Raw genomic sequence first — 18,723 nt, 5'->3', positions numbered from 1 at the left:
TAAAATGGGCTTGTGCCTGTTTGGGACCCTGGTATAAAATAATAAAGGCAACTAGTAAGCATTATGAACTAATCATCTGTCAAAAGGCCTTGAATGCCAAGTTTAACGCAGGCTGAATTTTTATGGCCATGTTATTATAAACCTTGAAAACAGAGGTTTATATACTGGAAACGCTGACAAGCCCTGAGCTACAGTGCTATGAACAGCTAATTGAATCCCATATTCCCCAGTGTTCAGGGAATCAATAGCTATTAGAAACAAAGGGCACTGCCTTAAAAGCCCAATATGCATCTCATATGTATGGGGATTTTCTTAAGGCAAAAGCCCAGCTATGAGACTCTAATATGGGAATATGCACCAGATGTCAGAAGGAGAACTGAGCTCTGAATATTTAGTTTGAAGCCTCACACTAAAGCAAAATTCATGGACTAGCCCTAAGCAAACACCATCATTCTTTCTTTCCTTCTGAGTTAGTGGGATACAAGGTCTTGCATGCCAGTGTCAAAAATTGCCAGCCCCATGGAATCTTGAGCAGGGCAAAGGCACTCATAGGAAAGGCAAAGTTTCAATCAGGTTATGAACATACCAGAAAGAAAGGAAGAAAATCTATTTATAGAAGCAAAGTGCTGCAGCTACACCATGGTCTCACAAGACTGACTAGTGACATTTACTTACTCATGCATAAAAATGACACCTTATGGTACACAGACTGCTGCTCAGCAATAACCTGGGGCTAAAAGGGCTGGTGGCAAAGGAACCCCAGCACCTCCTTGTGGCAGCAATACCTACCCAAAAATCGTGCGGAGACATATGTGGTGGCTGCTCCAGCCTGTGAAACAGCACGCAGCTCCTTCATTGGCATGCAGGTGCCCTTCACTAGAGCAGTCTGCAGTGAGACAGAGCGAGATGTTCTGCCGGAGAAGACTGTGCTTGAACACAGCTAAACAGTTATTTGCTCTTCTGAAAGGAAGCTGTTCTCCTTCTTAACAGAAAACCCACCGAGGCTGTTTTTGGATGGCTTTCGCTTTTCTCATAGCTAAGCTGTATCCCATATTGCTTCGAATAGACACTTGATAGCAGGGTCAGATCAGGACAGCGTTAGAGCCTTTGTACGTGTGTGTGTGAATTTTTCATGCTGGCAGGGGGAGGGAGGGGAAGAGAGAAATAAGAGAACCATCAGTTAAATATTGTGCATTCTCCAGGAATCCAATGGAAAGGATTTTGTATCCACTGCTCATCTTCATTTTTTTTTGCAGTTGCTTGCTTTTAAGATACTGCAGTATTGTTTCCTAAAGCATGTTCAAAATTAGTCCCTGATTCAGCAAAGCACTTAAGCACAAGCACATGAGTGGTCCCACTGAAATCTATTGAACTAGTCACATATTTAAATTAACCATGTGCTTACTTTCTTTGCTGGATTGTGGGCTTTCTATGGGAAGCTTTAAACACTTGAAGTCAGGTACTATAGTTGCTCAAACTATTCCTTTCAAATAATATCTGCAGTGAATTTAGCTTTTTTATTTTTGTTAGCCCCTTGTTTGTGAACCATCCTGATTTCTGTGATTATCCATTATTCGTGACTGTTCGTTGAATAGCCTAATTGAATAATTTTCAGGCTATGGGTTGTTTGTTTTGATTATTTGTTTGCTTTGAGTATACATTATTTGTTTTATGTTATTGGAAAGCTAAGTCACATGGTATTTTTTGTGCTCCATGACTGGAGAACCGAAACTGGAGACTAATGAAAAACAAACTGTCAGCCATGAATTTTCAAATGAATAAACCTTCATGATTTAAACTATGTAACTTTTGGGATTCACAAACATTTTTGCTAGTACATGATAGTTCAGGAAATGTTTGGGAATGAGAAATATACTGACCCCACAAATCAAGGAGCTAAATTTGGTGTTTTTTTAGTGAAAATATGCACAAATTAGGTAGTTTATTTTATAGTATTTGAACACCTCTACGGGATACTAAGAAGGGAAAGCCATCAAAAAGGTGAGCCTGAATAAAGAATGATCAGAGTGGCCAATTTAATAACAAGGCTTTTACTTCCATTAAAACAATCAGGGGCATAATATGATCCCCAAGTGGCAATCACAACCAGGCCTAACATTTCCTAGAAAGCAGGAAGTGATATTTGCCATAGCCAGGAAAAGATGACAGGACAGTGAACTGAAGGCTGGATCCTGAATCCATATTAACATTAGGCAGCTATGGTACCAAACTATCTCCTTTACACCCCCACTACCAATGGCCATTGCTGTTTCCTGCTTCTTTCCCCTACCGGATAACTTTTGCTAATTTCTAACAACATTAACATATTTTGGGACAGATTCTGAGTTGTGACGCACTCATTGTACACCAGTTTCATATAAAAAAGTTAGTGTAAAAAGTTCCCCCACAGGTGCTGTGGAGCACCATTTAAAGTGGGGGGGCATAGATTTAACCCCTGCAATCTGACCCGCTTCTTCCTATCTCAGCCCACCCCAGCAGTTTGATCCCCCCATGCCCATGAGCTCCTACACCCACCCTCTCCAAACCTGAGTGAGTGACACTGTGACCAGGCACAAGTTCCAACCTGAGTATTGTTGCGACTCTACGTGCCAGGTCGCACAGCCCTCACTCAAATTGGGCCCAGCCGCCCCTCCATTATGACAGAGGGGCATCCACACCAAATTTGAGTGAGTGGTGTTGCGACCTGGTGCACAGGGTCACAGTGGCACTCAGGTTTGGCCTGGCCAAAATGTAGGTGGGCCATGGCCCAGGTACCCGCTGCCAACTCTGCAGCCTATGCCCCCAACAAGTTTGTATCAGCAACAGCCAAATTAGATAGCTGTGGGGTTACAATGGAGGGGCATGGACCCCACAGCACAGGGAAGGAAACAGCAAAAGAGACACGTCCAGCAAGAAAAAGAGGGTGTGTACAGTCTAGTGCTATGCTACATCTGTTCTAAACCATGCAGAAGTGGATTAGACTCCCGATGTAACTTAAAGAAGCCCTGTTGTAGTTCTAATATGTGCCAGAAAGGAGCCACCATGCTATCCCTGGCTTCTGAACCCAACAGCTAGGCAACAGGTCACATGCACCTCCTATATTCAGTGCTATTTCACTAGTTTGGTGGGGCTACTCCTACCATGCAGCAATTATAGAGTTATTCCTGAGATAAAGTGATCATGAGTGAAATAGTCACAATCACTATTATACTGCATTCCTTAGCATTTGTGTTTGACCTCTATGTAATTCTATTCTATATAGGTTTTTACACATTTATATAATGACTGCGGTGAGGAACATAAATGTATGCCCGAGAGTATTGGGGAGACATATGAGTGACAGGGAGCCAAATGGCTGCAGCAGGTGGGATCTGGCTATTTGAAAAGTCTGAACCATGGGAGGAGTGGCTGTGACTATAAGCACTGGCTATGTAGGAGATGTGTTGGGGGAGAAGTCTGCGCACCACGCAGATGAACACCCATTTTGTCCTAGAGTAACTAGGGCTTTCCATACTGCAGAATCCCTGCAGTTTAAGGGGAGATTTTATGTTGTCTTTAGAGAGCCATTATGCCCATCACTGGCTCTACTGTGGACTTTATCTACACTCGGGTCCTTTGATTTTGGAAACCTTGTATTTCTTGTATCTATGGCTGGTCCTTGCCGGCCTATCTTGGCAGAAAAAGGATCAGCTTGGGAGTAGGGATCCCTACTCCTAATAGGAAATTGGGAGTAGATCCATATGGAAAACCTCACTGTAGTGAATGTTTTCACCAACATTTCCTCAGGCAGAGGGGAAAGAGCTGGGCCTAAGGGAGTGAAAGGAGGCAGAGGAAAGGAGAGTTCATCCATGCTATTTTGCCAAAACGTGCAGTACAGATGGAGCGTTTTTACTGATAGATGAGGTAATCAAACATGCACACAGTAACCAAGAGTTGCAGCAGCTTCTTGTACCCCTGTCTCACTAGGCACTGTAGCAGCAGCGCTTAAAGAAACATGTCATGCCGCCTGTTCTGCGTTGAGACTCTGCACACTCTAACACAGTCACTCAAAACATCCGCCACAGTAACCTCTCGCCTGGCACACTGAGCAGAGACACTTTGCTTCAGCCATCATTATGATTATAAGTGCAGGCCCATCCCGGAGCACATTAAACCTTGCTCTTTAATGTAGTGAGCTAAACTAGCCTGTACCACTGTTACAAACAAAAGATATATTAAACTAGATCAATCTTCCTCCTGTCAGCTGCAGCAGCAGTTTGAACAATAGAAGAAATATTGCATATAATATTGAGATTGCCACACTAGAGGCCAATAGGAAGGGGACCCAGTGACATGCCATAAAAATCAAAGGCAGCCCTGGCAGCACCACTGCTGTGAAGTCCTGTCAAGGTTTCCAGTATAAACATAGAAGTGGTAGAAGGAGACCTTAATACATCCTCTGCATATGACTGCAGAGGGGACCCTCTATAATCAGATATCCCTTGCCCATGTGAAAGCGGGGACCCATGGATTCCATTCCTCCAAGGTTCTATGGGATCAGTGACCACACAGTTTTGGGTTTGGGGCTGGAGACAGAAGGGATTGGAACAAAGGACTGGCTGTGCTCCATGACAATATCCCTTGCTTTCCCACTAGGTGCCTGGGTGGACGTTCTAGAGGGAATTAATGCTGCTTCAGATAGTTTTGTCTATACTGCAACTGAGCAAAGGGATCCAGCTAATGGCAAAAGAGCTCCTCCTGCAGGAACCCCAAACCACACCCCCTCAAGTGGATGCTTAACAGGAATCTGTGGAAGGTGAGACTTATGGAAATTGTCCTGTACTTTTTTTTTTTTTTTCCTGTGGGAGAGTGTGATCTGGCTCAAGACTATTAAAATCTTCTTAGGTTAAGCTTGTCACACAAGTTCCACCTATATGTCTGTCTGTCCACCTGTGATATTTATAGTTCACCTGTCACCATGGTATTTAACCAACGAAAAGACTTTTTAAAACAAAGTTTTCTCAATTAAGCTCTTAGATTTTGAGAGACAACACTGGCATTTTCCCAGGTTTCAGATGATGATTTTTTGTCATGCTGTAGCAAGAAAATGAATATTTTAGAAGGCAGATAATGGCTTATTTAGAACAGTAAGACACAGAGAGACAGATTATTAGGATGAACACTTGTGAGCCTGGAACTTCTGTATTCTAAATTCTGGTTCTGCCACTGACTTCCCCTGTGACAAGTCCCTTCCACTCTCTGTGGAATCCAATTTCCCCCTTTGTAAAATGAGGAAGTATAATACTTACCTACCCATCTTACAGGATTAATCACTTAATATTTATAACATGCTTTGAAGAGGAAATGTGCTAATAAATATAATAGTACCTAGCTTATATATAGCACTTGTCATCAGTAGATCTGAAAGGGCTTTGTCATCTTTCATGTATTATTATCCTCACAATGCCCCTGTGAGGTAGGAAAGTATTATTATCCCCATTTTACAGATGGGGGACTGAGAAACACAGCGGCTAAGTGACTTGCCCAAGGTCACAATGGAAGTCTGTGGCAGAGCAGGTCCCCACAAGGCCTATGCTAGTGCTATAACCACTGGCATTCCTTTCGCCAATTTAAAATATGTTTTCTTAGTTGAAACTCAACTTTGCAGGTGAGAGTATTTTAAAAACCCTGTTATTTACAGTACTGTATCATAAATCCAACGGTAATGTTCTAGAAGGCACATTAGTTTGACACTTGGTGGCTCAACAGCATAATTAATTAGTGATCCCGTATTAAGATATTACTAACGTTGTCTCTCGGTGGGGTTACTGAGATGGAAGGGGTTCCAATGATCCTTAGCTTCTTCAAACAACGTTCTTTGGTCATATCTGGGAGTATCTGAAATTGAGATGTACGAGTAGCAGATATTTAAAAAAAAAAAAAAAAAAACCCACCAAAAGAATATTTCTCGTCAAACCAAAATTGAAATTTTTCAAAATTTTCAGTGAATCAAAAAGTTGAAAAAAATTATTTCAAGTCAAAACAAAATGTTTTGTTTAGACAAAATTGAAATGTCCCATTTTGGCTTTGACCCCTTTAACTGTTTTTGGTTGTTTTATTACTAAAATTAATGGAAATTTTGAATAAAAAAGTCATCTCGAATAGAAAAAAAATCAAAATGTTTTGTTAATGTCAAAATAAAATGTTTTCATTTGTTGGATTTTTTGCAAGGGGAAAATGGGGGGTTTGACTGAATCAAAATTCAGCAACACTGACCTGAATTCACAAAATGTTTTAGTGTTGCCTAATTTGCATTTTCTGCCATAAAAAAGCTTCAGCCAAAATTTTTTACTTAGTTCTAATCTGAAAACCTGGATCTTCATGGCCTTTTAGATTTTCTTTTGCATCTAGAAAGTCAATTGATCCTTATTTTTGCAATGCAAAGCAGTTGTGAAGGGGAATGTGAATCAGAAAATCTTATGCTGATAAGAGGTTCCTTTCCCCTTCTCAATAAATTGCTTCCAAGTAGGCTTTTCTATAGTTGTCAAGCACAGGAAAAACTCTCTCCAAAAAAATCCCAAAGGCTCAAAACATCAATTATCACTTTACAGTCGCAGCTGCAGTCCCTTATTGGATGTATCTCCACCTGAGATTAATCTATAAAAATCAAACTGGAAGTATGACCCACCATTTTGATTTTCAAGTGGGTTATATAGGATTTCCTGCTCAAAATAGAGAGGCCTGGTGACCAGATGAATGCAGTTAATCTCCATACAGAAAAAAGCCATTCAATCAAATGCAATGAAGATAAAACAGTTATGGATATTATTATCATTTGAGACCACTTACAACAAACCCTGGGAGGTGGTGATTCTTGGCCTTACTTCAAGCAAAAATTCTGAGGGACACTGAGTGACCACAGTGCTAACATAAACACTTCCTTTTTTATCTTAAATACTGTCAGAAGTTGGTATTTATGAAAGCGAGAGACTGACAGCGTAGCTTGAGCCAGACATAGCCTGGGCAGGCACTGGGTAAGCTGCCCCATACCGCTCTTCCAGTGCACCTTGTTTTTTACCTTCTTTCTCCTATTTCAGTCTGCAGCCTGTCCTGAACAAAGACAGCTAATCATGCCAGATGTTGACAGACTGTGTGGCAGTTTTCTGATAGGCTGAGCCTTCTAAAATTCTGCTTCTCTTGTGACCCAAGGACTCTTTGGACCCCGAGTGAAAGGCTACTCATTAAGCCAGTGCAAACATAGCAGGGAAAATGGAAAATAAATTCTGCTTCTTCACTATTCCCAGCTCTTACTGAATTATCATTTTGGGTCAGTTGGTAGCATTTCCCAAGGCCTCCATTGTCAGGACAGGATGGGAAGCAGATGCTCACAGGTTAGTGTTACGGGGTGCTGGGCTGAGGACTGTGTCAGATGCACCAGACTTTAGATGAGATGTTGAACCTTCATATGTCTTTTGCTGACTGTCTGGGTAGAAGATGGAGATCCTATGTCACTTACTGAAAAGAGTCAGAGATACCCCATGTTCTTGTAAATATTACCTCTCTTGTTAAAACAGGTACTAATGTTCAAGTCTACATGAGACAGACTATGAAGTACCTCACTTGTATAGCCATATGGGTTAGTACGTGTTTGACATAGTTTTAGGGGGCAAGAGAAATCACAGGACCAGGGATTAATCTCCCTCTTCCATGTTGTGGACTGCTGTTCAGTTCATTAACACACTTGCCCTCCTGGCAGAGTTATGATATCACCCCACAAAGAAAGGCTGATTGATCAAGGACATCAGGGATGAGGATATTGGTTGCTTCAGAAGCAAGGCCCATGGTCCTTGCCACGTGGCATGGTGCTAGGTAGAATGATGGTAGAGGTGGACCCTAGCAGTAATTGTTCCAAGAGGGTGGCAGAGAACTGGATAAATGCTCTCAAGCCAGAAGAGACCATTATGACAATCTAGATAGACTTATCTCCTGCATAACACAGACCCATAGAATTTTGCCAACTGATTCCTGTATCCAGCCCATCATTTATCCTTGTACATCTAGAATCCGATCATGGGTGGAAACAATGACAAAGCAATTGAGATCAGCTGACATCTGAAGGGAGAGGTGCTGCACTGAGATATTATAAATTCCTGCTTCAAATCACAGTCCAAAATCACAGTGACAAAAGGGGCATTCTTGAGTGAGATTTCACTCTAGGTGTTCATTTGCAATCTGGTCAGGTTATATGTATGCATGTCTAGGAAAAATTGTTACCAGCTTACCTTCTGAACCACAGAGTGATGAGAATGGGTAGAGTGCTGCAGGGTTTTGTCCATGGTTTGATTCATGCCTATTATAATTTTTATAAGATGTTGAGGAGTCATTTATATGTAATGCTGTAGTAGAGAATTACTTGTTTTGACTAATTAGCTGGTGCTGTGATCACTGACATGTTCATCATTTTAAATTCTCTGTTTCAGATTCTGCATTCCAAACTATCATAACGCAGCTAAGCAGATAAGTGACAGATATCTATAACAAGCATGAAAGTGAATAAAATAGGAGAAACCAGATAAATTAGGAGTCTAGGGATATGAACAGCAGCTCTTCAGGAAGGTTTCCTATGCAAGTAGTTTGCTTTATTGCAGTTTATTTCTGTTTTGTCTCTCACACCATTCATTATCTATTAGCTGCTATTAGCCTTTTCTGTGGTGGGTCAGTAAGCATGTTAGGCCAAGATATACTGAAGACAGCTTCTCTTCTGCGCTGTTGCACTCTTCGTAGGAGCAGCCAATGTAGACCCTTAGGGATGAAATCCTCAGACACTTCTTTAAACTTGGGTTTCACTATATACTGGTATTGTACCATCACTAGCCCATGGGCCTGACTATTAGTTGTAAAGGCCTTATTTTAAGTAATTTGATATGTAGACCTGATGGTGCAGGAATAGCATATATTAGTTACTTAATGCACTTCTAGAAAGTGGTAAGGATGGTATAAGAACATGAACAGAATAGAATAGAACCTTGACTTCTAGGGCAACCTTCCCAATATCCAGTTGTGTAAGTTGTCAAATATATGAAGAGCAGCTGTTAAAAACGGTCAGGAAAATTAGCCCAGGCACAAAACCTATTTGCCTGCCCTTCCTGTAGGTGCTTTGGCAAGTAGATTATTTCATGGTTACATACTGTACAGCAGAGCAACACAAAAACATATTAAGACTAACCACATCTTGGGGTTCTGTGAGGATCACAGATCCCTCAGCTTTTGCTCCTATGGTAACCCTAATACTATCAGAACCATCTAGGGAAAGAATGGTTTTGTGGTTAAGGCAATCTGGACTATGGTCTTTAGTTACATTTTCAAACTATTACTAAAATAATACATCATATAATATTTTCCCAATTTGAGATATAATTGTACAGCATCCTGCAGTATTGTGTACCGCTGCGTGTGTTCTAGGGAGAGATAGAATCCATTAAGGCCACTGATATGAAAACTACCTAGTGAGAATACACAACACACTCCAGAAGATGAGTGCCTTATAGAATAACGGTGAACATTAGCTGGTACTCATAGGTCACCTGGGAGTGCAACAAAGTTACCCTCATAATTAACTGCCTCATCTGAGTTACAGCTAAGGATGTACAGTATGTGTATGTGCGTGCATGGTATATTAGCTTCATAGAGTTAACTGTCTCATCCCCTTACATTACACTTAAGGAAAGCTGTGCTGTTGGTTGAAAAAAATGTAGAAACTAAACTGATAATGTTGTAAGCTCTGTTAAATCTTGTTGAAACTGGTGAGTGTAACCAGCCCTCTTCATTCAGGTTCAATGTAAGAAACAAAAGAGGGCCTCAAAGCCAGGACCTCAAATTCAAATTGAATCCTCAATTTGCCCCAGAGGATTCAGGGGGCCTGGGGCAAAGCAATTTTGGGGGCCCCTTTATAAAAAACGTTGCAATTCTATATTCTCTTGGGGGCCCCTGTGGGTCCCAGGGCAAATTGCTCCCCACTCCCCCCCCCCCATCCCGGGCGGCCCTGGGAAAAATAAACATTTAAAAACCTTCCGCATCTCGGCACAAACCCAGTTTTGAGAAAACTTCTTTTCAAGTCACCTTTACAAGGTATCACTGGTTCTCAGCATCAGCTACTGCTAAAAGGCACTAAAGCTTATTAAAAGGGTTGGACAAATATTTTCCGTCAAAACTTTTTTTGGATTGAAAACTAGGGGTTTTTAAAAAGCAGAAAAAATCACGGACAATGTCTGCTTTCCTTCAAAATTTGTTGTGGTTTTTTTAATTGAAAAGCTGAAATTAGTCTGCCAAAACCTGAACATGGTTTGGGATTTCAGAAGTGTGTGGCCAAATATTTGCTGCTTGCTGTGTTTGATTGTTTAAAGAAACAATAACAAAATTCTGCTTAAAAAAAATCCAAATTTTTTGAACCACCTCAGCTTGTGACCAAACACCTGAGCCCATCCAGTCAGAGATTTTTCCAGGTTTCTAATAATCTGCTGGTTTCCTTGACTCATATCTGTCTCCATAACTTTGGGTTCATTTAGGTTAGAACATAAGAATGGCCATACTGGATCAGACCAAAGGTCCATCCAGCCCAGTATCCTGTCTACCGACAGTGGCCAATGCCAAGTGCCCCAGAGGGAGTGAACCTAACAGGTAATGATCAAGTGATCTCTCTCCTGCCATCCATCTCCACCCTCTGACAAACAGAGGCTAGGGACACCATTCCTTACCCATCCTGGCTAATAGCCATTAATGGACTTACCCTCCATGAATTTATCTGTTTCCTAGAGACTGGCTCCATGGGGTCCCTCACAAACTGGAGACGGTTACTGTGGGTTTGTCTTTAGTATAGCTTATGTACATATTCCACGAACTGAGCATTTGAGCTTGTTCCAGAATTTGGGATGAGCCTACGTTGTGAAAACTGAAATGCTCAAAATAGCACATGCATGTGAATGGACACAGAGTGCTAAAATTAAATTAACCCAGGAGTTCTCAAACTGGGGGTCGGGACCCCTCAGGGGGTCACGAGGTTATTACTGGGGTTCGTGAGCTGTCAGCCTCCACCTCAAACCCCGCTTTGCCTCCAGCATTTATAATAGTGTTAAATATATAAAAAAGTGTTTTTAATTTATAAGGGGGGGGAGGTGTCGCACTCAGAGGTTTGCTATGTGAAAGGGGTCACCAGTATAAAAGTTTGAGAACCACTGAATTAACCCCTCTGGAGTCTTGGGGAATGCAGGGGAGGGAGGTCTCCCTTGGTAGGGTTGGGAAGGAGGTAGGTGGTGTAGGATATTGCTCTTCTCATATGATCCCTCCCCCATGGCTCTCTTGGCTCTATCACTGTTAATCTAAAGTGGCTAATTTTAAATGAAGCTACCCTCCCCTGACATGAATCTCCCTATGGCACTGAAATTAAATGTAGACTATAATTTGGCATTTGAGAAGTGAAAGGGATGGTAGCCCTAAGGGAAAAGATAACAGCTTGGCTCTTTGTGTTAAATAGCTGTCTGCAAGGCTCAAACTGCTGAATGAGCTTTATGGTAGGGAAGGCTGTGCCTCCCCAAACAGCCTGGCCCTGCCCCCTATCTGACCCCCACCCACTTCCTGCCCCCCGACTGCCCCCCTCAGAAGCCCCGACCCATCCTGCTCCTTGTCCCCTCACTGCCCCCCTGAGACCTCCCCCAACCACCACCGCGGGACCCCCCCCCACCAAGCCCCCCGGCTCCCTGTCCCCTGACTGCCCCAACCCCTATCCATCCCCCAGCCAAGTCCTGACAGACCCCCTGAACGCCCATGATCCAAACCCCCGTCCCCTGACCGCCCCCCGCAGCAGCGCTGTCCAGGGCCGCTTATGGGTTACCACCGCCTCTCCCCTCTCTCAGAGCCTCAGCGCGTCGCATCCAGGAGTGGCTCTGGCCCCTGGACAGAGCTGCAGCGGCGTGGCTCCGGCGGGACCGGAGCTCGCAGCCCCGCCCCCTTACCATGCGGCTCTGACTCAGCGGGAGGAGCTCAGGCCCTGCTGGAGCCACGCCGCTGCAGCGCGGCGCTCCTGACGCGGCGCGCTGAGGCGCCGGGGAATGGGGAAAGCGGGGGTGGGGCTGGGGGAGCCTCAGACATTCTCGTGGGGCCGAGGGCCCCTGCGGGGCCCAGGGCCTGGGGCAAATTGCCCCACTTGCCTCCCCCCTCTCTGGGTGGCCCTGCTCAAAGCAAAACACAGGCACATGTCACTCCTCCAAACATATGCAAGTCCATTCAGGAATTAGCACTATGTGAGTGGAGGGCTTAGCTGGTCATAGGGTGACCAGATGTCCTGATTTTATAGGGACAGTCCCGATTTTTGGGTCTTTTTCTTATATAGGCTCCTATTACCCTCCACCCCCTGTCCCAGTTTTTCACATTTGCTGTCTGGTCACCCTAGCTGGGCACTGTTTTGGGAAGGGGGTGAGTGTGTCCGTGTGTGTGTGACTGCACAGCAACAGAGACACAGAAGGAGCAGGAAGCCAGACATAGCAACAGAAGCACTGGCTGCATGACCCTGAGAAAATGCCTAGATAGAGAAAGCTCTTGGATAGAATGCTGGCTGAAAGAGGCTTGGAGCAAAGAAAATATCTTCTGTTGTTTGATTCCTCCTCTGTTCAGGGAAACAGGACTTTGTAAATTCTTTGTAAATAAACAGGATTGCACCAAAGATTCTTAGTTCCATAATCAATTTCTCCTCCTAACCAGAACAACATGCAAAAGCCCACATTTTTTGCTAGCTACTTAGGTCAAAAGAGGTAACAATATAAAAACCTAGGCCAATAAAGATACTGGACATATATATATGGAACTCAGATATATATGGAACTCAATGTGTACTTACACACACACACACACACACACACACACACAAGCTATTCTGACACCCCATGCAATCCTATTCATATAAATGGGATATGTGTGTATTGTAAGTATGACTATGTAGAGTACACTGTATATTATCTACCCACAGAGCACACATCCCCATATATCTAGGGTGACCAGATAGCAAGGGTGAAAAATCGGGACAGGGGGTGGGGGGTAATTGGCACCTATATAAGACAAAGCCCCAAATATCAGGACTGTCCCTATAAAAACAGGACATCTGGTCACCCTACCATATATCTGCTTATGCTAAATTAATTCTTCCACAACACTTTAAGAAACTATCTTCGCTGCCCTTCATACAGCAAAAATACCAAACAACCCCATTGCATTTTGCAACTGTATGATATCTTAGGAGAGCAGGGAGATTGTATGAAAATTCAGAGATTAATAAAAAACATGGCTACTATTCATAGCCCTTTCATAATGTTATACCATGGATTTATAATTTTCCCTAAGGAAACTAAATTAATTTTCAGAGATTTGTTTTTCTTTTTTTTTAAACTGAGTGAAACAAGTGTAATAAATAACCCTTTCTAGTACCTTTGGAGATAATTGGCTGGAAAACTATAGGGTGATAATTGTTAACCAACTTGAGGTCACTTCAGCTGTACATTAGCATAGTTGAGACATGCTTCTGAGTAACAAGAACATGACCTTCAGACAAACATTAATTAAATGAAAAAGTTAAAAGAGGAGTTGAATTCACAGCCCAGTATACCTTGCCACACGTTTTAATGGCTGAGCTGGTTTCTCAGATTTTTCTCAGACTTTACAGAGCTTTCCTCTCTTACATGCATATTTTGTAGCCAAAAGATTTGTTTGATAGTGGAAGTTTTCAATGAAAGAAAGCCTGGTTACATGGTCTAGCTTCCCGAAAATTGAAAAGAAACAGTTGCTTGTAAGGAAAGTTCTTTCACCAACCTGCATTTACATCTATTCCAACCTGAAGTGTCAGCTGGATAATACTCCATATTATTCAAGTAATTCAATTTTTCCTCATCTCCTTCTACTTAGGAACAGACATGGCTTCGGAGTGTGCTAGTGTGGATGTAAAATTCCAGCATATACTGCCGCCATTGAACGGAACAGGACTATCACTACTGCTTCAATAAGAACAGGATTGTGCCTTCTGTCAGTGTGCTCTTAAAAAGTAGATATTTAATGTATTGTGGTGCTTGCCAAACAAGATATTGTATGTAGTTCATTATAATGGCCATGCTGGTAGTTGCCAACCAGATTTAGTCTTATAAATCTCTTATAGTAGAGCTACACTCTGCAGTTCCTTATCCTTACAAGTCCTGGTTGGTCTCTTCAGATTCTGATTAAGGCCATCCAGGGGCACTTTCAGTATAGTGCTGTGCACTGTGCAAAAGGACTATACTGGGGTCGGCAACCTTTCAGCAGTGGTGTGCCGAATCTTCATTTATACACTCTAATTTAAGGCTTCGCGTGCCGGTAATACATTTTAATGCTTTTTAGAAGGTCTCTCTATAAGTCTATAATATATAACCAAACTACTGTTATATGTAAAGGGAGCCTGCTGGGACTCCAGGCCCGAAAGCAGGATGAGCAAGGGCTGGAAACCAAGATTGGCAGCTGAGGTGAGTGGAGTAGGTGGCTGGTAGGCCTGAGCAGGGCTGGAGGCCTGGATCCTGTCTGCAAGAGAGCCTCCAACCGGAAGCAAGGTGAGTGGAGCTGCGCGGTAGAGACCCCTGCTGGCGAGGGGCCAGCAGCCAGAACCCCAGAGCAGCGACTGGCTCGGCCTGCCGCCACTCTGGGGTTTCTGCCCCCAGCTCCTGCCAGCTGAGGTCTCAGCCCGCTGCCAGCCTGGGGTTCCTTCACCCAGGCCGGCAGCGGGTGCTGAGTGGGACCCGTGGGGACCCAGCTGGCAGGAGCCGGCAGCGGGAACTCCAGAGTGGGGCGGGCTGAGCGGCTCAGCCCGACCCCCGCTCTGGGGTTTCGGCTGCAGGCTCCTGCCAGCCGGGGTCTCAGCCCGCTGCCAGCCTGGGGTTCCTTCTCCCCCAGGCCAGCAGCGGGTGCTGAATTGGACCCGCGGGGACCCCGGCTGGCAGGAGCCGGCAGCGGGAACTCCAGAGCGGGGCGGGCTGAGCGGCTCAGCCCGACCCCCGCTCTGGGGTTTCGGCTGCAGGCTCCTGCCAGCCGGGGTCTCAGCCCGCTGCCAGCCTGGGGTTCCTTCTCCCCCAGGCCAGCAGCGGGTGCTGAGTTGGACCCGCGGGGACCCGGCTGGCAGGAGCCGGCAGCGGGAACTCCAGAGCGGGGCGGGCTGAGCAGCTCAGCCCGCCGCGGCTCTGGGGTTTTCACCGGCGGCTCCTGCCAGCCGGGGTCTCAGCCCGCTGCCAGCCTGGGGTTCCTTCCCCCCAGGCCAGCAGCAGGTGCTGAGTTGGACCCGCGGCGGGTCCCGCAGGAGCCGGCAGCTGGCCGCGGGAACTCCAGAGTGGCGGTGGGGCTGAGAGGCTCAGCCCACGCCGCGTGCCAGGAAAAATCGGCTCGCGTGCCAACTTTGGCACGCGTGCCGTGGGTTGCCGACCCCTGGACTATACTCAAAGAAAGCCATTAGTGATTTTTGTAATCCAGAACAAAAGAAATGACTCTTTCCTTTAAATTCACACTGTAGTCAATAATTTAAAAAATAGTAAAATTCACTCATCCCAAGGAGGTTACTGACATTTTGAGAAGCTCTTTCCTATTACTACAAATAAAAAAGGATGAAAGCACTCTGGTTTTAGCTGATTTTAAGAAAGTTTCAACACTTATGTATGTTTTTGGGTATCTATTGTTTTCCTTTAACTTGTTTTGGGTTACTTTAAAGTCAGATAGGATTCAGGATTTGTAGGCAAAGAGAGAGAAATGACACCCTTTGCTCTCCCTAAAAAGATATTTTCTCTTTAATTGCATTCTCTTCCTTCAGCTCTTAAGAGAGGGGCGATTAGGGGAGAAGAAGCACTTCCAGACCAGTCAGCTCAATCCTCTCTGCTCTCTTCATTTTGATTCAGAAGTCTCATTGGACCAAATTCCCAATGCTGTTCTTCATAGGATGAAAATGGATTAATATTCATAGGGCAGGATAATCTGAGAGAAACTCCCCTCGGATATTAGTTTTCTGTAAAAGAGTGTGGTCTGGATGTCAGTCATTATTCTCTGTCACTGCTGAATGCATGTACTCATATTCTACACAGGAGAACTGGGTTGTTTGGAGGAAGAGAATAAGGCAGTATCCAAGAGCTGCCCCTTAGGTAAAAGAAACTTCAGCACTCCCTTCAAAAATAAATAAATCTTAGATTAAAAAAACACACCACTATATTATTTTCTTTTAATTTGAACCTTCTTCCTTGTCTTGCATAAAATCTACCTGTTGTTTTAAGAGACTCTGCCCTTGAATTATGGAGCTGATCACAGGCCAACACAAATCCATTTCCAGAAGAAAAAGGCAACAGAATAGAGCCAACATTAAAACATAAATTTAAAATCAAAAGACCAAAATTAGTCTTGAATTCAATGTGAGCGTTATATGTCAAAATGTGAAATAAATGAGTAAAGCCTGACACCCATATTTTAAAAATGTCGGTGTGTGGTAAGACCTCCCAGATGTGGATTTGATTAGGGTCAAAGTTAGGCTGGTTACAACCTGCAGCTAGGAAGATTTTTTTTCTCCTCAACAAGCTGTCATGATTGAAATATTGCAAGGAGAGGGAATGAGTTGAACTTCCCCAAATTGAAATTGTACCCCTGCTAATGATGTGTAGTTATGCTGAGAACCAACTGAATACAGAAAAGGTTGCTGTTATTGTTGATTTGTTTATTTCTTACTTAGGTTGGTAGAATTTCTCACAAAAGGGATAGGGCCCAAAAGGTGGCTGGTTACAACCCTCCTAATTATATCTCGAGCAAGCTGCTGTTTACAAGCAAAGTGCACTCTGGAGGCATTCAATGGGCATACACATTTCCACCAGACAAACTATGGCTGAATCATTCTAGCCAACCAAATACAGTGGTAGTTTTCATCAAACTCTGGCTTGAGCATCTAGGAGATGATCCAGAGTGAAATTCTGGAATCCTGGATAAAGACCAAATAATCAGGCTTTTATGTGGCTGCCATTTGTGGGAGAGACCTAAGTCTACCCTCTCCTAGCCCAGGGATAAGCAGAGAGGCTGCAGCATAGCACCTCCACAGCCTTCTTGGCTGCTGTACCTGTTTATGAGGGGCCACTGTCCTGCTATGTAAGGGTACTGAGCAGATCCAGTGGCCCTTTTCTAGACAACCGTCAACATTCCCCATTGCACAGGCCTATTTGGAGTCCAGGTCAGAAGAATGTAGGGGGAGTGCAGGCCCCACTGCATAAGCACTCCATCCACACATCACCCCTCTGCAGGAGCTTATGACTCATGTTACTGAGAGCTCCTTAAATCAAAACACTAATCAAGGTTTTTTCGGATACACAGCCCTGCACAGTGTGTGTATTCATACAGAACTGACTAAACTCCCAAAGTCTTCTCCCAATGTGCATGGGGCTCATTTTAAAACTGGGATTGGATTGTCCAATGGCAGACTATTCCTTGGTTGTTCCAAAGTCCTTGTCAAGAATCTGGAGAGGACATCCTCTGGCTATTTCACAGAGCTCCTGCAATGCTGAGAGCCTGCTGCATACCATCTACAAAGGGGGCAATTTTAGCCCTAGTGACTATTATTGTCCTTAAGGTGGACAAAAAGGTAATTCAGACTCCACACTTAGTGCTGGATACTTGGAATTTCTTGAACATCTGTTTGAATTAAAATGAGACATTAGCCACTAGAAACTGTGCTGAAACAAGCAAACTCACCCGTTTACACAAACCCCTCTGTTAAAGGCCATGCCAGCTACAATCCACTACAGCTGCATAGAATTTTTAGGCACAGAAGTATGTTTCTGAATATTCAGTAGCGGCTTAGGAAAGTTACCTATATTTGGAATACTTAATGTGGCATCCTTTCAATATCGCTGTGCAAAACAAATGGATGCATTACCATTCACTCTGACCATATTTTGAATGCAAATAAAGTCTTCCTTACTAAAGATTAAAATGCTAACTGATTTGAAAGGCTGCGTGGCACCTTCCTGAGACAGCAGATTTTTAATAGAAATGAATTTTAGAAATGCATTTATCCCAGCAAAGGATCTGATGACATTGGCAGCTAGTAAACAGTCAGAGGCATATAGCTTTCTATTGAATGCTTTACCAAAGGACCAGCTTGCTCTTTTAGGGTTCTCTAGGCTAACAGGGTTTGAAATTTTTCAGCAAATCTTTAGCATCTCTAGAACACTCAGGAATTTAGATAGATTGCAGGGGCAGATCATCAGCTGTTTTAATGAGGTGCAGCCACATTAGCTTTAAATAGAATTATGCCCACTTACATCATCTGAGGACCTGGGCCTATATTTGTGATTTTGTTTTTCTATTAGCCCTTGGGATTTAGCTTAGAGACTCAAATACAAGTAGCTAAATAAACAAACTGGAATTAAATCCAGAACTTCAGTAAACTGTGACCAGTCAAGCACAGAGGGAACAATATTGTCTGTCTAATACACAGCTTATTTTTATGAGGAGATAGAAGCTTTATGTTAGATTTGTATCTCTTAGGATCTTTCCCACTAAACTGGATTCAATCACTAGTTGCTTCTTGCACTGCAAAAACAATTGAGATTGAACAGAATGGCAAATGATTTGGAGTCGGAAAAGCCAATCTGAGAGAGGTGCCTTTCTGGGCTTCTGTCTAGAGCTGAAGAAATCCCAGAAGCCACTTAACTTCCCTGT

Source organism: Emys orbicularis, chromosome 1, assembly GCF_028017835.1.
Source record: "Emys orbicularis isolate rEmyOrb1 chromosome 1, rEmyOrb1.hap1, whole genome shotgun sequence".
Taxonomy (NCBI): domain Eukaryota; kingdom Metazoa; phylum Chordata; order Testudines; family Emydidae; genus Emys; species Emys orbicularis.
Note: the sequence above shows the minus strand (reverse complement) of the source record.